This window comes from Periophthalmus magnuspinnatus, chromosome 19 (genome assembly GCF_009829125.3).
Source record: "Periophthalmus magnuspinnatus isolate fPerMag1 chromosome 19, fPerMag1.2.pri, whole genome shotgun sequence".
Lineage (NCBI taxonomy): Eukaryota > Metazoa > Chordata > Actinopteri > Gobiiformes > Gobiidae > Periophthalmus > Periophthalmus magnuspinnatus.
Genome location: NC_047144.1, coordinates 2288564 through 2309319, shown reverse-complemented (window position 1 = coordinate 2309319; position 20756 = coordinate 2288564). Strand labels below are relative to the sequence as shown.

General features: G+C 38.4%; 1 long non-coding RNA gene across 1 annotated transcript; it reads right to left on the bottom strand.

Moving 5' to 3' along the window:
• Positions 1-11917: 11917 nt before the first annotated feature.
• On the bottom strand, positions 11918-16697 carry LOC117387025 (uncharacterized). The gene is made up of 5 exons (XR_004542733.2): positions 16645-16697; positions 15479-15565; positions 14555-14632; positions 13752-13814; positions 11918-13183 (listed from the first exon to the last, which is right to left on the bottom strand). It is a non-coding gene; the product is annotated as an uncharacterized LOC117387025 (long non-coding RNA).
• Positions 16698-20756: the final 4059 nt, after the last annotated feature.

Here is a 20756-nt window from a genome sequence, read left to right as displayed (position 1 = left end):
GTGCGACGGCAAAAGACCAAGTTCAAATTTGTCAACTGTTGACAGATTTGAAGTTTTTTGCCGTGGATCAGACCTGGACGACTGAGGGTTTACACAGACATTAGTGCGATGGAAAGTCTGAGATGGAGAACAGTTAAATGTCTAAAAAACATAAACCATTATTCATTTATTAGTCCACAAAGTGAAGCATCAAAATGAAACATTTACAATGGAATAATCCACAATTAAAGACGTTTGAATTGTGTAAGAAAACACAAACTTGTATTTTTATAGAAATAAAAAAACAGATTTTCTTAATAATTATTAGTTGTTATTATTCGGTCCTTGATCGTAAACAGTTCAGACTGAACAGTAAATTTAACACAAAGGAAACAGAAGAAATCACTTACAGCGGTTTAGAAAAGTTTGGAGGGTGTCCATTTGACTGGTTGCTGATATTTGTGCCAGTTCTGAAACAGGAGATAAACCAAATTATACCAGTACAATTTATTTATTTATTTAGAAAACGGACAGTGCAAATTAATGAACATAAGATACATATGTAAATATGCCAGATTTTAGCCACAGGCTGTTTCCATCTGTTGTCCCTGGACAGGCTGATGGTCACATTTAACATAAAAACACCACATACACAAAATACAGTCAAATACAGAAAAAGGACAGAAGCCAAGTCAAAAACATAAACTCAGGAGGGTTACTACAACTTTTAAAGTGCTGTGTGTATTGCACGAGTTCTAAAGTGCTAAGTGTATTGCACATAACCTAAAGTGCAAGGTGTATTGTCCAAGTCCTATAAGTTGAGTATTTTATGTAAAGCTAAAACTGAGTAACTATGAATTGTGTTCACATGTTTGTGTTGATCTAAGCCACTCCTTTAAATACTTTTAAATGTAGTAAAAGTGGGTGCCTCCCTTACAAAAGTGAGAAGACTGTTCCACTGTACACAACCTTTAAATGACAGAACATTTTGACCAAAAGTAGATTTTCTCACAGGAACCTCACAGTCACCCCTGCTTGTGGCTCTGGTTGTTCGTGCAGTTTTGTATTTAATGTTTTGTATTTAATGTGTTCTTTTAGAGGCGGTGGTGCCAGCCCATGTGAGCACTTGTATATTAGATTTTAAATTGAATAAAGTTTTCAAAGTTCAACAAGTTATACTTTGAGAGGATATTACAATGATGGGAGGTGAAAGGTTTTTTGTCTAGAATTTTCAAAGCTTTTTTATATAAAGCTTCTATTGGTTTTAGGATTGTCACACCTGTAAGAGACCAGCCTGTTATGTAACAGCTCACATGGGAAAAGATCATACAGCAGAAACATCAGCTTCATAAGTCAGAGCTCTTCTTATTTGATTCAAATTAGAGATGTTAAAATTAAGTCTTTGAGATATCATTTTAACATGTTTTTTAAAGGACAGTGTGGAATCCAACAGCACACCCAGATATTTAAATTCTGTTACTAGTTTAAGTTCATGATCTCCAAAAAAAACATTAGAACGACTGATGTTCATAACTTTTTTGGAAAAGATCATGCAGACTGTTTTCTGCGTATTTAGGAGAAGGCAGGATCTGGTAAGCCAACTCTGAATATGTCTTAGATGAGAGAGTTTGAGCTGCTTCTTCTGGGGATTTTGCACTTGTATAAATCACTGCATCATCAGCATATAACTGTATGTCCACATCCTCACAAACATCGGGCAAATCATTAATGAAAAGAGAAAATAAAGACCCCAGAATCGATCCCTGGGGGACCCCTAGTGGACAGTCTACAAAAGACGATTTCACTCCATTGACCACAGTAAACTGTTTCCTATTAGACAAGTATGAAGACGTCCATTTTATGGCAGAGTCAGAAAAATTAAAATAGTACAACTTTGACAGAAGTACAGTTTGATTCACAACATCAAATGCTTTTCTCAGGTCTAAAAATACTGCTCCTACGTAATTATCGTTATCCAATTTACTTTTGACTTTTTCTTGAAACGTTATTATTGCAGACTCAGTAGAATGATGTTGACGAAAGCCCAATTGCGTGGGATGCAAAGGAGCCACTGTTGAGATGTTCAATTAACTGCTTTGCAACCCATTTTTCAAGTACTTTGGAAAACACTGGCAATATACTGATTGGCCTATAGTTATTTATATTATTTTTATCACCAGCTTTAAAAATCGGTGTTACAATAGCCATCTTCCAGGTCTGTGGTACAATGGAATGTTTCACAGATAAATTAATTCGATGTGTGATTGGACGTGCTGGAGCCATTTTGTGTGATTTCAAGAATCCAGCATCAAACCCAGGTGATCCTTGGCTTTGGAGTTTTTCATAGCGCTAATAATATTTATAACTTCAGTCTCTGATATTTGCTTTAATTGAAACATTTCTTGGTTTGTCGTAGAGACACATAATAAATCAGGTGTAGAAAAACCTGCTGCTTCTTCTTCCACAGAGCGTATAAAGAGTGAAGCTCTTCTGCTGATAGAGCAGCATCTTTAACAAGCTCACCCCAGATCTTTAATTCTAAATCACAATTTTTCCCTTTCTGCTTCACTAGAAGTTTATTAATATTCTGCCAGATTAGTGTTCCATTACCATTAGCGTTTTCCATAATTGCAATAAAAAATGTTGCTTTTGCCCTTCTCATTTCTATTATTATTTCTATTACCCTTTTTCTCATTGTTGTATAGATTAATCTGTCTGTGGTCAATTTAGATAAACTTTTTTAACAATTGGTCTCTGCTCTTCATAAGCTTAAGGCAATTTGAATTTAACCAAGGGACAGGTTGAGATTTTTTTCCTCTATGCTTTAATATTTTAGAAAAAAACATGTATATATCCTGTATTTCTTTAAGAAAAACCCCAGAACATATTTCAGTATCATCACATGATATTAGGTTTTCCCAGTTTAAGTCATTTAGAGCATTTTCAACATTTTGTTGTTGTTTTTTTGGGATTCCCCTTTCTGTCGGCCGTTTGCCCCTTTGATTAGAGGAGGCATTATTAAATCGTTGCTTGGTTAATTTTCTTGCACAAAAAATGTCATTGTGGTCTGAGAGACCCGTCAGTAGATTATAAGATTTTATCTCTTTAGATCTCCTGACTGGACGCTGGGAAATGTGCCACCTCTGAAACAGAAGATAAACCAAATTATACCAGTACAATGAAACTATGTGTGAAAATGTGGAGTTGTTTTCATTGAATGTGGTTTGTGTCTTTTCTCTGGTGATTCTTGTCAGATAAATGCTGGTGATGAGGGGAACTGTGGATTTAGAGTCTGACCACAAAAGGTTCTGGACGTCTGCAGCCGTCTGTCTGACTGTACAATGAAAAAGGTACAAACACTTTCTGTTCTTCTTTATCACCATTTCACAATTTGTAAAACACTTAAATCAGACGTATTCTGACAAATGGACTTTTCAGAGTTTTATCCATGTTCTGCTCGTTTCTTCTCATTTTTCCTCTGAAGTTGGATTTGGAGAGATTCATGTTTGAATAAACTTTATTCTCCTGTTTAAGACGTCATTGATCTGCCCCCATTTTCACCTCCACCTGAGACACGCCCCCTGTGACACGCCCCTGTGACACACCCACTGTGACACGCCCCCTGTGACACGCCCCCTGTGACACACCCACTGTGACACGCCCCCTGTGACGTCCGCTCTTCCTTCTCCAGTTTTATTTTCTTAATTGTTGATACTCGTAGGATTCTGCAGCGTCGCGTCGTCATTTTGGTCCAAATGTAAAAAATGCTCTGCTCTAGTGTGATGTGCATCTGTCCATAGGGGGCGCTACAGCATGAGGCGCTTTAGTGTGATGTTATTTCTTTTATTAAGTCGTTTTTTAGATGAATGTTGTGATTTAAAATGTCCAAATTGTAACATATTGATCCACGGGTCACAGATTATAAATATAGAGACACAAGAACAACACGACTGATTTAATCATGTTTAAAATGTAAACTCTGTGTGTGCACTGGGCTCACAGTGTTGTGTGGAAATAAATATAAAATATTACACTTAAAAACAGCTCTGACCTCCGACTCCACACAGTCACAGGTTTTTGTCTAATATTAAATGAACAGACTGAGACTTTTGGCTGTGAGTTTTACTCCATCTCTTACCCCAGTGCAGACTCAGAGTCTTCATACAGGGACAGATACAAGTCAAATATGCTCCTCCTCTCCTCCTGAGGCTCGTACCTGAAAACATCAGCCCTTGTTACAGTAGAGAAATATTGATGTGTGAACCTTTACACTGGGAGATAATATCAAAGTGTTTCTATTCACAGATTGTTTTGTGTCACTGCTCAGATCAGACCTGCCTCTGACAGATCTGCTTTGTCCAGTATCGGTGCTTTTCAGATGGTAGAATGTGATGACGTCAAACTCCCAGATGGAGGAGCCACATTTACACATTTATGTTCATTTGATTATTTAAGGATCCTCACAGAAAACACATCCACACACGTTCATCACAGTGTGTGGCCAAAACAAGAGCAGAACAAGAGAAGAACAAGAGCAGAACAAGAGCAGAACAAGAGCAGAACAAGAGAAGAACAAGAGAAGAACAAGAGCAGAACAAGAGCAGAACAAGAGAAGAACAAGAGCAGAACAAGAGAAGAACAAGAGCAGAACAAGAGAAGAACAAGAGCGGAACAAGAGAGGAACAAGAGAAGAACAAGAGAAGAACAAGAGAAGAACAAGAGAAGAACAAGAGAAGAACAAGAGCAGAACAAGAGAAGAACAAGAGCAGAACAAGAGCAGAACAAGAGAAGAACAAGAGAAGAACAAGAGAAGAACAAGAGCAGAACAAGAGAAGAACAAGAGCAGTCTCCTCTCACTAGATCCAGTCTCTGACCAGTGGAACATTCGTCTCGTCGTCATAGTGACCAAGTGTCACAAACTAAAGCAGTTACACCTCCACCTGAGGATTCTGACCTGTCTCCAGCTCAGGTTAAACTACAGGGATTACATAATGTGTGATGTCACGTGTCATATTTGAGCTCATATGAGGAGGAAGATACTCACGGAGGAGGAGGAAAGAGTTTGGAGCTTCTGTCACACCCCTTTGAGTTTTCACTCCCCATTATGTTGTAGATGCACCTGCAGGACCGAGACCAGAGATACAGAACTTATTAAAGTCAACATAACACACATGTAACACACATGTAACACACATGTAACACACATGGAATAAAACACAAAGTACAACATTTAATGTGTAAAATCACAGTTTCTTGTCTAAATAAAGTGTTTTTATTAAACTTCATCCTGGTGGAGCTTCATTCCTGTCGTGTGGTGCAGATAAACCAGGGTTAGGACCAGTCTTATTTAAGATCATTAAAGAAATAAAATGTAAATGTGAGTCTCCATTTTGTGTGAAAAGAGGAGCCTTATACGACTGATCATGTGTAAGAATATTTATAAATGTGAACAAACTCACACCATCGTCCAACTGTGAACAAGATGAAACATGTTTAAATGATTATAATTCTCATGATTAGATTCAGGGCCGGCCCTAGCCTTTAGGGGGCCCTAAGCAGAATTTGCCTTGGGGGCCCTCACCACATCAGCAACACAAATCCCACATTCAATCAATCAACGTTTATTTATAGAACGCTTTACAACACTCAAGGCAAAGTGCTTTCCAGTAAAATCAAATTAAAAACAAGTTAAACTCATACTAAAACACTGCATCTTGATACTGCACAGATCTCTACAGATTACAGGCTGTATAAATAACACACCATAGACATCAAGAATCTTAAGTCAGACACAGCACCGGTATCAAAATATAATGTGGCCCTATTGGCTTAAGTGAGAATATACATACAGGTTGTAAAAGCTATATGATAGATATTTTTACAAAAAAAACAACAGCTGTTTAGATTAGATCAGTTTTAACATAAGACCCACTAAATATACTTTTTCCTTTATATATTTATGTTTGATATGATAAACACTGCCAAGAGTAAGTGACTGATGTCAGTCAGTTGTTGATAGATTAGATGTGGATGTCACTTCAATGGCAAAGAACTTGTCTAAAGAGCCTTTGCAGAAAAAAACATAAAACACAGACAGACTGAATGTAAATCCAAATTCTTGAATAATGACAATAATGATGAAATCATTGAATTCTATGAAAATAGCAATAAAAACAACATAGTTTATGCAAAAAAACAAAAAAAACAAAAAAAAAACAGTTGCAGGAAGAGGCAAAAAGCCCAAATATTAACCTTATGAATACATACAATGTAGAGCCACATGGTTCTACACTTTACAGCCTCTGGATCATATGAGTATTGTATCTATGAATCTGCATTCATTTTAAGTAAAATGTGAAACGTTTAGGACAGTGGTTCTCAAATAGTGGGGCGCGGTGAGATGCCGTGGGGGGCACGTATTTTATTTTTGCAGGGGGGGGGGGGCATGATAGAAAATAATTGAGAAGCACTGGTTTAGGGATAATAATTATATAATAGTTATATATAGTTTATAAATGGCATTGAATAAGACTGTTACTAACCGTGGCTTTATGATGCTGCTCAGGTCTTCTACAAATGTGAAAGACCAGTGTCCAGCTCCATGCCCAGGCTCTCTTGATAATTTAGCTGGGCCCCGCCCCCTGCTACTACCCCTGCTGCTGCGATGCTATGCTAAGTGCTAATAGCATGCTGACATACTCGATGCTATGCTAAGTGCTAATAGCACGCTGACATACTCGAGATAGCGGTGAGTGGTGACATTGTGAATTAAAATGACGATAACGTAACTTGTCACATGAACAATTGCATTAACCTCTTTGTAAGATTCACTCGACATTACCTCTAGACCAGTGGTTCTTAACCTGAGGATTCGATCGAACCCTAGGGGTTCGGTGAGTCAGTCTCAGGGGTTCGGCGCAGGTCAAGACTCATATGATTAGCGACTGCGAGCGTCTCCAGGCGTTGGCTCAATTCAACAAATGCACCTTTGATGTGCTGTGAAAATGACATGAGAGGCACTTGTCAAGGTGAAGCCGTGTGTTTCTGACCTGGGCTGTGTCTCAATTCGCCCACCTGGCCTTAGAATCACCATTGGGCGGTTCGAAGGGCAGTGACGTAATTTCCGGCGCGACAAGGGCTGTCCCATTTCAACCCACCCTACTGAATGCGGCCGACAAACCTGCCCTTCCCTTTGCACCGTTTCCATGGAGATCAGACGTAACCGAAGCCTGCATCCGTGCACACTTCACGCACTTCTATATCCCGTCATGCACCGCGACTACGCAAAAAAGAGAAGAAAATGGAGTCCGTTGCGCAATATACGTTCAAATGTTCGCACTGGTTTACCTCATCTACAACAGAGCAACATGAAACTGTTAAATCTGAATAAAGATCTGTACAGTGTGTTTGATTAAAAAGGAGTTACGTGGAATAAAGGAATGTGCAGTTATTGCTAGACAATAAGAGACATTATTATCATTAAAAATTATTACTGCAATAAGAATAATGTAAGAATGTTCGTTTCTATTGTGTCAAAGACCAAGAGACTGAAACGTAAAGTCAGAAGAGTTTAATGATCCACACAGGTAATGTGAACAATGAAGCAACGGACTCTGAGGAAAGAACAGAACAGAGTCCTGAGACGGGCACAAAATCTTCATGTGTTCCGGTACATTCCATAGGTCTGCGCCCCCTGGTGGACACGTGTCATTTACCTTCATGTTAGTAAATCAAGACACTAGTTTGATGTAGCTGCACTGCTAGAAAATACCTCACAATAATAAGATGAAAAGAACTGGCATAGAAGGGAAACAGCGCCCTCTACTGTTATTAAAGTGGTGTAGCCACTGGCCAAAATACTGAACCATTAAACTGCAATATCCCACTTTATGTACAACTAATCAGTGTCTCTGGTTTATAGACTATGAATGTGAAAATGATGCTGTTTCCTCTGTCTCTGTTATTACGTTTTCACAAGGTTTATTTTGTTTAAGTTATGAAGTAGCTACAATTGAGTAAAAAAATCACCTCGAACGTTATATTTGCCTATTGATATTCAATCTAAACAGAAAGAAACGGCTGTGACGACGACATCTTGACTTTTCTTCTATTAAATAATAAATCATTAAAAATAACGTACGTAATGTGCGTATCGTACGCTCAAAGACAGAGGTGGAAGTGCGGTCCGTGGTGTGGGCCTGTCCCACTTCAGCAAGATGGAGGCTACACTGAGGAGGACAGATTCTCCACCGGAACCTTCAAACTGCACTTTTGAAGAGTACTTCGTAAGGACCCTTGAAGGGCGCATTTGGCGAATTGGGACACAGCCCTGGTCTCTCAAACGCAACAGCAGAAGTCACTGATTTGCAGTAAATATTCTTTAGCGCAGGGGTCGGCCCCCGCGGCTCCGGAGCCGCATGCGGCTCTTTCATCCTTATACTGCGGCTCTGGCTAGGGAAAATTAATTTAAAGTATTTAATTGAAGTGTATTTTATTTGTGTTAGTTATTTTTTATTGTAGTTTAAATGTAAAGATTATTGTGATCTTGAAATATTAAAATACAATATTTTTCGTTGACCAAAATAAGCGTCACACTCGCGGAACAATGTTAAAAACAAACACTGCTCACGCCTCAGAGACACACACACAGAGACACAGACACACAGACAGAGACACACACACACACACAGAGACACACACACACAGACACACACACCCCGACACACACACCCACACACACACACACAGACACACACACAGAGACACACAGACACACACAGACAAAGACACACAGACACACACAGACACAGACACACACACAGACAAAGACACACACACAGACAGACACACACACAGACAAAGACACACAGACACACACACAGAGACACACAGACACACACACAAAGACACCCCCACAGACCCAGACACACACACACACACACACACACACAGACCCAGCTCACAGTCCTGCGTAAAGACACAGCCCTGATTTTCAGACACTGTGCACAGGAGCAGGAGGATCAGGAGGATCAGGAGGACGTAACTTTCGCTCGTCCCTCATGACGCACTAAAAAGCTCGTCCGTAGATGTATAATGAAAATCCTGATAGGAAATCACCATAAAAATCTATTTGATGAAGTAACAAGTTTATTAAATCTGTGATAGATCTGCTCTTGTCTCCTCGATGACGTATCACGTATAACACATCAGACACGACGCACAAAAGTAGAGCCACAAGTGAGTGAAAATGAGCCAAAACAAAAGTCTGTGGAGATTTTTAACAAAGGAGAAAAGGCCAACTGAGGAACCAGAAGAGGAGACTACGACCTCCAAGAAAAAGGAAGATAAATTTAAGAGACAACACCAGGAGTCCTACTTAAATCTGGGTTTGTCTCTACAGGTGATTCTCACGTGCAGAGTCCGCTCTGTGTAACATGCGGGAAAAACAAATGAGGCAATGAAACCTTCAAAACTGCTTTGGCACATGGAGAATAAGCATCTGGGATTAAAAGATAAGCCTTTAGAGTTTTTTGAAAGAAACTGTGGAGCAGACTAGACATAATCACACTGTGGGTGTCATTGTCTCTCATCTCCTCGATGGGGCCAATTCATCCCAAAGACACAAATGCAGTTCTCCCTCTGATGCAGCGGTTTGGTGAGTTGTATTTTTTATGCACTTAACTTATTTTTCCCATATTTATCTGCCACGTGTAGAAGGTTTGTCCGTGAAAATAAAACCTACATTATTCTGATGCATTATTTTTATAATTATATACTATGTTATCTTTTTAGATCTATTTTAGATGTCAGAAAGTATTTGCGGCTCCCAGTGTTTTATTTTCTGTGGAAACTGGGTCCAAATGGCTCTTTGCGTGTTAAAGGTCACGACCCTGTAGCCTGAGGGAAATGAGGTGATGTGCGTGTTAAAATGTTAAAAATAATAAATAGCATAAATACAATATGTTCATTATTGGAATACATAAGGTTCAACATTAAAATAATTTCAGTGTGGTAGAATTAAAAAAGGTCAAGTCTTTGTAAAAAGGTTTGTGTGTAATTTGTTGAGTTCACACATTGTACTGGTTTTATTCTTTGAACACAGTGATGTTAATGCACAGTTCATTTTGTGCACCAGTAAAATACACGTGTGTCTTGAATTTGAAAAAAAACCCAACATATACACACACACACACACACATATATACATATATATATATATATATATGTATATGCTAGATTGGGGCCCTCTTGAGGCCTCGAGGCCCTAAGAGGCCGCTTAGAGGCTGGGCCGGCCCTGATTCGACTGAGACAAATGTCACTTTTATTGAGTTAAATGAGGCTCTCAGGTCCTTGATGACAGACATATGTGGGACAAATATTATATGACACAATTATAAAAACATGAAGAGCTGTGGTCTGCACTTTGAGCCTGTGTCGTGTAACAGTGTGTGAAATGTGTGTAGTTATAAAACAAAGGCCTGACTGCAGCAGACGAGGCCTACCGTCAGAATGTAGGCCTACAGTGTGTGAAATGTGCATTTACACACAAACACTCAGTATTTAACATCAGGCTGCAGAATAAACACATCTAATGTTTCATTTTGAGATGAACTGAGTGTTTTTAGGCCATAATTTCCTCAAATGAATCGTCAAATAAAAGTGCGTCACAGACGACGCCCAAGTGTGTCGTCCTTTTAAACACACACAACTGAACAGAGCAGGTCAAATTTACACAGAAATAAAACAGTTTGTACGACACAATCAGCTCACGTCACATTTAAGCTTCTGCACAAATATAAACAACAATAACAGATCTTATGTCGCACTTACCACAGACGAGCTCTGTCTCTGTCTCTTATGAACAGATCAGGAATTTAACTTTCACTTTCACTTTGCTGCAGAAGTGCGTCAAGTTTTGTCTTTAATCACAAAAAAGTTCCACGTTACAAAAATATTCAAACATTAACATCACAAAATGAGCCAAAATAAACAAAACAATAGATTAATGTATCAATATAACACAGATTTATATAAATCATTTATTTACATTAAATCAAATGTAATGACACAAACCCGTCAGAAGATGGCGCTATAATCCTATAAACAAGCCCAGTCAAACTCCCATCAGCCCCAGAGCCACAGTCCCACTGGAGACATGAGGGACCAGAGGGGACTCCCCCTTTGAGGAACATTTAAGTCCATATTAATAAAACATTTATTTGATCTGGTTTGTCACGTCTGTGTTTGACATTTTCTGATGAACATTTGTCTGTTTTGTTTTGTCTTTGTGTCGTATCTGAGTCCAGTTTATTTGACACAAACTAAATGATGTCTAAAGTATAAAATAAAACATTCTCTTTTGAATGAGTTAAAGCTCAAAGTCTCTCTCCTCGTGTCAATAAACATCTTTTACTGATGAACTGATAAAAGAAGAAAAACGTCCCCAAACCCCCGTCAAACTGAATCATTTACATAAAGTACAATTAGAAAAATAATAATAAAAGACATAAAATAAACACATACCTCTCTGACTGACCCACATTTAGGAGGTAGAATGAGCTTTACTTTCACTTAATTCTAACTTTAATTGTAACTTTAATAAACTTTAAACCGGGCGTGCGTCTCTTTTAAGTGTTCGAGCGGAAACAAACAAAACAACAACAGTTCCGACCTGACCACCAAAATAAAACACTAAAATACCATTTAACATATTATTAACATTCACATTATTTAAATAAATGATACATCAAAATTATGTCAGTAAAAAGCCTCTTCAAACTGTTGTGGAATTTCTAATAGTAAAAAGCCTTAAAGATATAAAATCCTGCAAGTAGTGGCAAGGTTTTCAGTTTAAAGTGTTAGTATTAGTGTTTCAGTAGTTTAGTTTAGTTTCTCCTTTTTCCCCCTATTTTGATTATAATAAATCACATTTATTTTTAATCAACTCAACTTAAATCTTTATTTTAAAAATCACACATGGAAAAACATGAAAACAAAATCATACCTGAATAAACTTTTTTTTTTTTTTTTTTTTTAAGAAAGAAGGAAATGAGTCTTACACCTGATCCAAATAAAATCACAGAAATAATATAACTGTTGTATTCATACTGATTATGGAACACATAGAAGGAGAAAATCCAAAAGCATCAGGAAGAGGAAAACCGATGAAGATGGAAGAACTGTTTGTATAAGTCTGTCACATTAAACTGAAGTCTGTCACATTAAACTGAAGTCTCACATTAAACTGAAGTCTGTCACATTAAACTGAAGTCTGTCACATTAAACTGAAGTCTGTCACATTAAACTGAAGTCTGTCACATTAAACTGAAGTCTGTCACATTAAACTGAAGTCTGTCACATTAAACTGAAGTCTGTCACATTAAACTGAAGTCTCACATTAAACTGAAGTCTGTCACATTAAACTGAAGTCTCACATTAAACTGAAGTCTCACATTAAACTGAAGTCTCACATTAAACTGAAGTCTGTCACATTAAACTGAAGTCTGTCACATTAAACTGAAGTCTCACATTAAACTGAAGTCTGTCACATTAAACTGAAGTCTGTCACATTAAACTGAAGTCTCACATTAAACTGAAGTCTGTCACATTAAACTGAAGTCTCACATTAAACTGAAGTCTCACATTAAACTGAAGTCTGTCACATTAAACTGAAGTCTCACATTAAACTGAAGTCTCACATTAAACTGAAGTCTGTCACATTAAACTGAAGTCTCACATTAAACTGAAGTCTCACATTAAACTGAAGTCTGTCACATTAAACTGAAGTCTGTCACATTAAACTGAAGTCTCACATTAAACTGAAGTCTGTCACATTAAACTGAAGTCTGTCACATTAAACTGAAGTCTCACATTAAACTGAAGTCTCACATTAAACTGAAGTCTCACATTAAACTGAAGTCTCACATTAAACTGAAGTCTGTCACATTAAACTGACTCACAAATAAGTTAAGTTTAAGTTAAGATTAAGTTCATTTTTTTTTTTTTTACAATTTTATTTTTACTTTATTTATAATCATCCCATCCTGGGTGTGTCCCAGTTTGTCATTTTGAAAACCTGATCTTCCTCGTTAAAATCACATAAGATTAAAAACCCTCTGGTGCTGGATTAAGTCACTGAGGCATAAACACTTGAGTCTCTGGACTGAACTCTTCATTATGATCCAAACCGACTGCAGCCTCATCTCTGTAAACAGAAGAAACACACGTTACAATAGTTGTTCTACTTGTGTGTAAATTACAATAGTTGTTCTACTTGTGTGTAAATTACAATAGTTGTTCTACTTGTGTGTAAATTACAATAGTTGTTCTACTTGTGTGTAAATTACAATAGTTGTTCTACTTGTGTGTAAAGTCCAGACATGTGCAGAGACAGTGATGTGAAAAGTGAAATCACACTGCAAAGCATTCTGGGATTGGTCCACAGTAAATGGTTGAAGCAGAGAACAGACTCATGGAGAGAAACTCTGATACTTCAGTGTCATTTTAAGAGCAGTTTGTGGATCAATGTTTGACCTTGTGTTTTTATTGTCATTTATGCAGCTCCATGTGTCACATTAAAGATGATTAAATACTGAAATAATCAACTAATCAACTAATAAAACAGATTTGAATTGTGTAAGAAAACACAAACATATATTTATACAAAACAGATTTTCTTAATAATTATTAGTTGTTATTATTCGGTCCTTGATCCTAAACAGTTCAGACTGAACAGTAAATTTAACACAAAGGAAACAGAAGAAATCACTTACTGGGTGGTTCAAAAGTTTCCACGGACTCCTATTGACTCGGAATTGTATTTGACCAGGACACTTCTGAAACAGAAGATAAACCAAATTACACTGGTAAAATGAAACTATGTGTGAAAATGTGGAGTTGTTTTCATTGAATGTGGTTTGTGTCTTTTCTCTGGTGATTCTTGTCAGATAAATGCTGGTGATGAGGGGAACTGTGGATTTAGAGTCTGACCACAAAAGGTTCTGGACGTCTGCAGCCGTCTGTCTGACTGTACAATGAAAAAGGTACAAACACTTTCTGTTCTTCTTTATCACCATTTCACAATTTGTAAAACACTTAAATCAGACGTATTCTGACAAATGGACTTTTCAGAGTTTTATCCATGTTCTGCTCGTTTCTTCTCATTTTTCCTCTGAAGTTGGATTTGGACAGATTCATGTTTGAATAAACTTTATTCTCCTGTTTAAGACGTCATTGATCTGCCCCCATTTTCACCTCCCCCTGAGACACACCCCCTGTGACACGCCCCATGTGACACGCCCACTGTGACACGCCCCCTGTGACACGCCCCCTGTGACACTGATCCACGGGTCACAGATTATAAATATAGAGACACAAGAACAACACGACTGATTTAATCATGTTTAAAATGTAAACTCTGTGTGTGCACTGGGCTCACAGTGTTGTGTGGAAATAAATATAAAATATTACACTTAAAAACAGCTCTGACCTCCGACTCCACACAGTCACAGGTTTTTGTCTAATATTAAGTGAAAAGACTGAGACTTTTGGCTGTGAGTTTTACTCCATCTCTTACCTTTGTCCAGACTCAGAGTCTTCATACAGGGACAGATACAAGTCAAATATGCTCCTCCTCTCCTCCTGAGGCTCGTACCTGAAAACATCAGCTCTTGTTACACTAGAGAAATATTGATGTGTGAACCTTTACACTGGGAGATAATATCAAAGTGTTTCTATTCACAGATTGTTTTGTGTCACTGCTCAGATCAGACCTGCCTCTGACAGATCTGCTTTGTCCAGTATCGGTGCTTTTCAGATGGTAGAATGTGATGACGTCAAACTCCCAGATGGAGGAGCCACATTTACACATTTATGTTCATTTGATTATTTAAGGATCCTCACAGAAAACACATCCACACACGTTCATCACAGTGGGGAGCATTAAATCAAATAAATCCACAAAGTGGAACCTGCTCATTTCAGGGACTAGACCCAACAATTCAGAAATATAATTTTAACAATATTCATTTTAGCTGCGTCTGTATTAAACACTGAAGTGTTCTGGTGTGAGCAAACACGACTCATGTCTTCTCTTTATTTATTTTATGAACACGAGGGCGACTGTAGAATGTAACAGAACAAGAGCAGAACAAGAGAAGAACAAGAGCAGAACAAGAGAAGAACAAGAGAAGAACAAGAGAAGAACAAGAGCAGAACAAGAGAAGAACAAGAGAAGAACAAGAGAAGAACAAGAGAAGAACAAGAGCAGAACAAGAGAAGAACAAGAGCAGAACAAGAGCAGTCTCCTCTCACTAGATCCAGTCTCTGACCAGTGGAACATTCGTCTCGTCGTCATAGTGACCAAGTGTCACAAACTAAAGCAGTTACACCTCCACCTGAGGATTCTGACCTGTCTCCAGCTCAGGTTAAACTACAGGGATTACATAATGTGTGATGTCACGTGTCATATTTGAGCTCATATGAGGAGGAGGATACTCACTGAGTTCGTTCTCGTTCAGAGCTGCTGCCAGAGCTCTTTGTCCCATATCCGCTGTCACGCTCCATTTTATTCTATCTGAAGATGCACCTGCAGGACAGAGACCAGAGAAACAGAACTTATTAAAGTCAAGACATTGAAAATCTGATACTAAAATTTGTATCAAAACTAGATCCTCATTTGAGCAGGTATCAATACTGAGCATCTAAAGTGTAGTATTTTTTTTACACTTTAAACCTGATGAAAAGTCTGAGGGTTTATTTTTAATATTTTCATAATTTGAGCAAAACTAAAATACACAAATAAAAACAGTAAAATGTTTATCAAAATCAAAATCTGCATGAAATACTTTTACTTTTTACTCTTTATCCTCCTGAGACCTGGCGTCCTCATACAACACATTTTGGGTTTTCTAGGCCACAATGAACTTTTAGAAGAAAAATAACAGCAACAAGAACAGCAACAATGTAAATATGTTCAATTTAGAAAAAATATAAGAGTTTAGAGACACAATTGTTGTTTCTGATGTTTTTCCTCAGGACAAATGTTGCTGTTTCAGGGTCTTAATAAATAGTTTTTGTAAATTATTATTCATATGTTTAATCAAAATGATGAAAATGTCACATATGAGGACATTTGATTTACACTTTTCTCAGAAACTACATAATGTGAAAAGATAATTCTGTGTTTTTACATCATCAGGTCCAATCGGCCCAAATAACAAAGAGAAATGAATAAAACATACAACAAACTGCTGCTTTAATACTTTTACTCAAGTACATTTTTCCTGTGATACTTTTACTCAAGTACATTTTTCCTGTGATACTTTTACTCAAGTACATTTTTCCTGTGATACTTTTACTCAAGTACATTTTTCCTGTGATACTTTTACTCAAGTACATTTTTCCTGTGATACTTTTACTTAAACAGTTTTGTTTTACTTCAGAGTCTGTACTTTTACTTCAGTCACAAAATGGCATCCTTGTTCCAGCTCTGTCAAAGACAAGGCCCCAGAGCCTTTTTAAACACATTTAAATGTTTAGTTTGTTGAACAGAGCAGGTCAAATTTACACAGAAATAAAACAGTTTGTACGACACAATCAGCTCACGTCACATTTAAGCTTCTGCACAAATATAAACAACAATAACAGATCTTATGTCGCACTTACCACAGACGAGCTCTGTCTCTGTCTCTTACGTGACCAGGGGCAGTGGTTTCACTTTCACTTCCACTTTGCTGCAGAAGTGCGTCGAGTTTTGTCTTTAAGTCACAAAAAAGTTGAACTTTACAAAAATATTCAAAAATTTACATCACAAAATGTGCCAAAATAAACAAAACAATAGATTAATGTATCAATATAACACAGATTTATATAAATCATTTATTTACATTAAATCAAATGTAATGACACAAACCCGTCAGAAGATGGCGCTATAATCCTATAAACAAGCCCAGTCAAACTCCCATCAGCCCCAGAGCCACAGTCCCACTGGAGACATGAGGGACCAGAGGGGACTCCCCCTTTGAGGAACATTTAAGTCCATATTAATAAAACATTTATTTGATCTGGTTTGTCACGTCTGTGTTTGACATTTTCTGATGAACATTTGTCTGTTTTGTTTTGTCTTTGTGTCGTATCTGAGTCCAGTTTATTTGACACAAACTAAATGATGTCTAAAGTATAAAATAAAACATTCTCTTTTGAATGAGTTAAAGCTCAAAGTCTCTCTCCTCGTGTCAATAAACATCTTTTACTGATGAACTGATAAAAGAAGAAAAACGTCCCCAAACCCCCGTCAAACTGAATCATTTACATAAAGTACAATTAGAAAAATAATAATAAAAGACATAAAATAAACACATACCTCTCTGACTGACCCACATTTAGGAGGTAGAATGAGCTTTACTTTCACTTAATTCTAACTTTAATAAACTTTAAACCGGGCGTGCGTCTCTTTTAACTGTTCGAGCGGAAACAAACAAAACAACAACAGTTCCGACCTGATCACCAAAATAAAACACTAAAATACCATTTAACATATTATTAACATTCACATTATTTAAATAAATGATACATCAAAATTAAGGCAGTAAAAATCACCTTTATATTTCAGTATCTTTTTTTATTTCAAACCCTTAACAACTGTTCTTAAAATATGCAGCGTGTTAGTATAATCAACATGAGCACATAAACAGTCCAAATGTGACGAGGGAGGACACTTTTATATTAAACAAGTGGAGCCAAACGAGTGTTTCTTTAAGTTTCCTCTCAAATCATTTCTTTTCTTTGGCTCAGATCTAAATGTCTAAATGTTTTAAAATGAACAAACTAATAAAACCATAAAGACCTGATCCTGCTCCTGTGTTTAAACTTCTACAGTGTTTGGTTTTTCTGTTCAAATGTCAAAGTAAATGTGTTTCCAAAGGCTCCTGTTCGATTAAACCGTTTTATCTGGAATATGAAAAGTACTGAGTGTTTTTTCTATGACTTTACAGCGACATCTAGAGGCCAAAATCAGACATAACATGAGATTATTATCATCGATATCTTTATTCATGCAAAATAACTTTTAACAAATAACATTTCAACACAACAATTCAAACTATAAATATATTTAAAAACTAAAAATGTAAACTTTTTTTTGATACTAAGGAACAGACTCGATACTGATTCTGATCCCACAGTGAAAATAAAAACTCTTTTGTTTTGACAATAGAATGTGTTAAATGTTGGTATTTTCTTTTTCTTTTCAGCTCAAGATCATTCAGGAAAGGATCATATTTGTCCTTGTGAATGGGACTTTTTAGTATTGATACCTGCTCAAATGAGTATCTAGTTTCGATACTAGTATTAGTATCAATTCATATCTGATATTTGATTCTTATTTGGTTTGTGTTTTTCCCAATTACACATGAGTTTTACATTTTAGTCACTCCCGTCCGATCCTGTAGTGTTCTATACTATATTAATACTTTGCAGTGACGTCATGCTGGGGGGTTCTGCATGTATGTCTATGTTTTAAATACAGAGATAGTCTGTCAATTGAAGCTGCTAAATTGTATTTCTTTACCATGATTATTTCTCATCTTACATGTTGCATAGTCAGTTGGTCCAATATTTCATTCACAACAATAAAACAATTAGAATCACTTTATAAACGAGCTCTAAAAACATTGGATAAAAAAACATTACAGATATCATCACTGTCACATTCTACAAGCTAGCATTAGCATTAGCTAACATTAGCATTAGCTAACATCATCGTTTTGTTGAACATCAAACTCTTAAACAGGACCATGACCTCAGATTGATCACAGAGCGCTAAAAAAGTGCTGTTTAAATCCATTTTGTGTTTTTTCTTGAGTCTTAAAACTTTTTGGTAGTTATTGCTAATGTGTGCATCGTGTCACCATAGTAACCACTGAACATTCCTCCATAGGCATACAGGCAGAACACCCCCAATGTGATGTCACTGCAAAGTATCAGTCGATCCACATGTGTCAAAGATCATAACGTGTCGTCTTAACATAAACATTTGTGATGTTTTGTGTTGAAGGCGTTCGCGGAGGCGGCTAAGCAGACGGCCGAGTGCTTTCAGAAGGACGAGGCGCCATTCGTGGTGAAGAATCATCTGGGGCTCCCTGTGTCCGTGCGCTACAGTGAGATGTTCTGTCCCATCGGCCTGGAGACCCCCAACCGCACCGTGGAACTGCAGGACGGGGGCGCTCTAGGCATGGACTACTCTGTGACCACCGACTCTGACCAGTTCACCGCCATGACCTCTCTGAGCAGGAAGGACCGATACACACCGCCCAGTGAGTACTACGATACATACGGCCCAGCGAGTACTACGATACATACAACCCAGCGAGTACTACGATACACACGGCCCAGCGAGTACTACGATACATACGGCCCAGTGAGTACTACGATACATACGGCCCAGTGAGTACTACGATACACACGGCCCAGTGAGTACTATACTACATACAGCCCAGTGAGTACTACGATACATACGGCCCAGTGAGTACTACGATACATACGGCCCAGTGAGTACTACGATACATACAGCCCAGTGAGTACTATACTACATACAGCCCAGTGAGTACTACGATACATACGGCCCAGTGAGTACTACGATACACACGGCCCAGTGAGTACTACGATACACACGGCCCAGCGAGTACTACGATACATACGGCCCAGCGAGTACTACGATACATACAGCCCAGCGAGTACTACGATACATACGGCCCAGTGAGTACTATACTACATACGGCCCAGTGAGTACTATACTACATACGGCCCAGCGAGTACTACGATACACACGGCCCAGCGAGTACTACGATACATACGGCCCAGCGAGTACTACGATACATACGGCCCAGTGAGTACTACGATACTGTCGTAACGGGTGTGGGAAGGACCAAGAGGTGCAGACTCGGGGCAAGGTTACAGTGTTTATTTACAAAGGCAGTGAAAGTCAGTCTTAATTAGTTCATATAAGTTCACACGGAGAATCACGGAGCGGGAGGCAGACCAGGCGGGCGGAGTGCAGGTCGGGGACGAGGAAACCAGGACCGGGGTGCAGGCAGGAGCAGGGCGAGACCGGGGCAGGCTGGTCCGGCGTAGTCCAGAGAGCGGAGTCCGAGACCGAAGGTAAGCAGCAAACCGGAGACCAGGAGGAGACAGGTAGCGAGACGGAGGGGGGACTTTACCAGAGCCGGAGCGCAGAGGCAGGAGCGGGGACGAGCGAGGACAGGGATCTGGAGGGCAACAAAATCCACATGAGAACATACAAGCAGGTACCAGGATACAAAACTGAACTAGAGCATTCACGTTTACACGCGGACGGTCTGGCGCCAGGACTAAACCAGGTCTAAACCAGGTCTAAACCAGGTCTAAACCAGGACTAAACCAGGACTAAACCAGGTCTAAACCAGGTCTAGACCAGGACTCAATCTAAGTCCATTGTGAAGTAAAAATGAGTTCAAAGTGCAGTATTTTGTTGATACTGATGAACCTGATCTCGTGGGGCTCTTCTCTGTTCTATAGCTATAAAGTTTGCTTTAGTTTGAGTTGTATAGATATTTCTTTTATTGATGTTACTCAGCCCCTCCCCGAACCGCCACCTTAACGTGGTGGAGGGGTTTGAGCACCCGAATGATGCTGGGAGCTATGTTGTCGGGGGCTTCATGCCCCTGGTAGGGTCACCCATGGCAAACAGGTCCTGGGAGACGGGTCTGACTAAGAGCGGTTCAGAAGCCCCCCATGAAGAG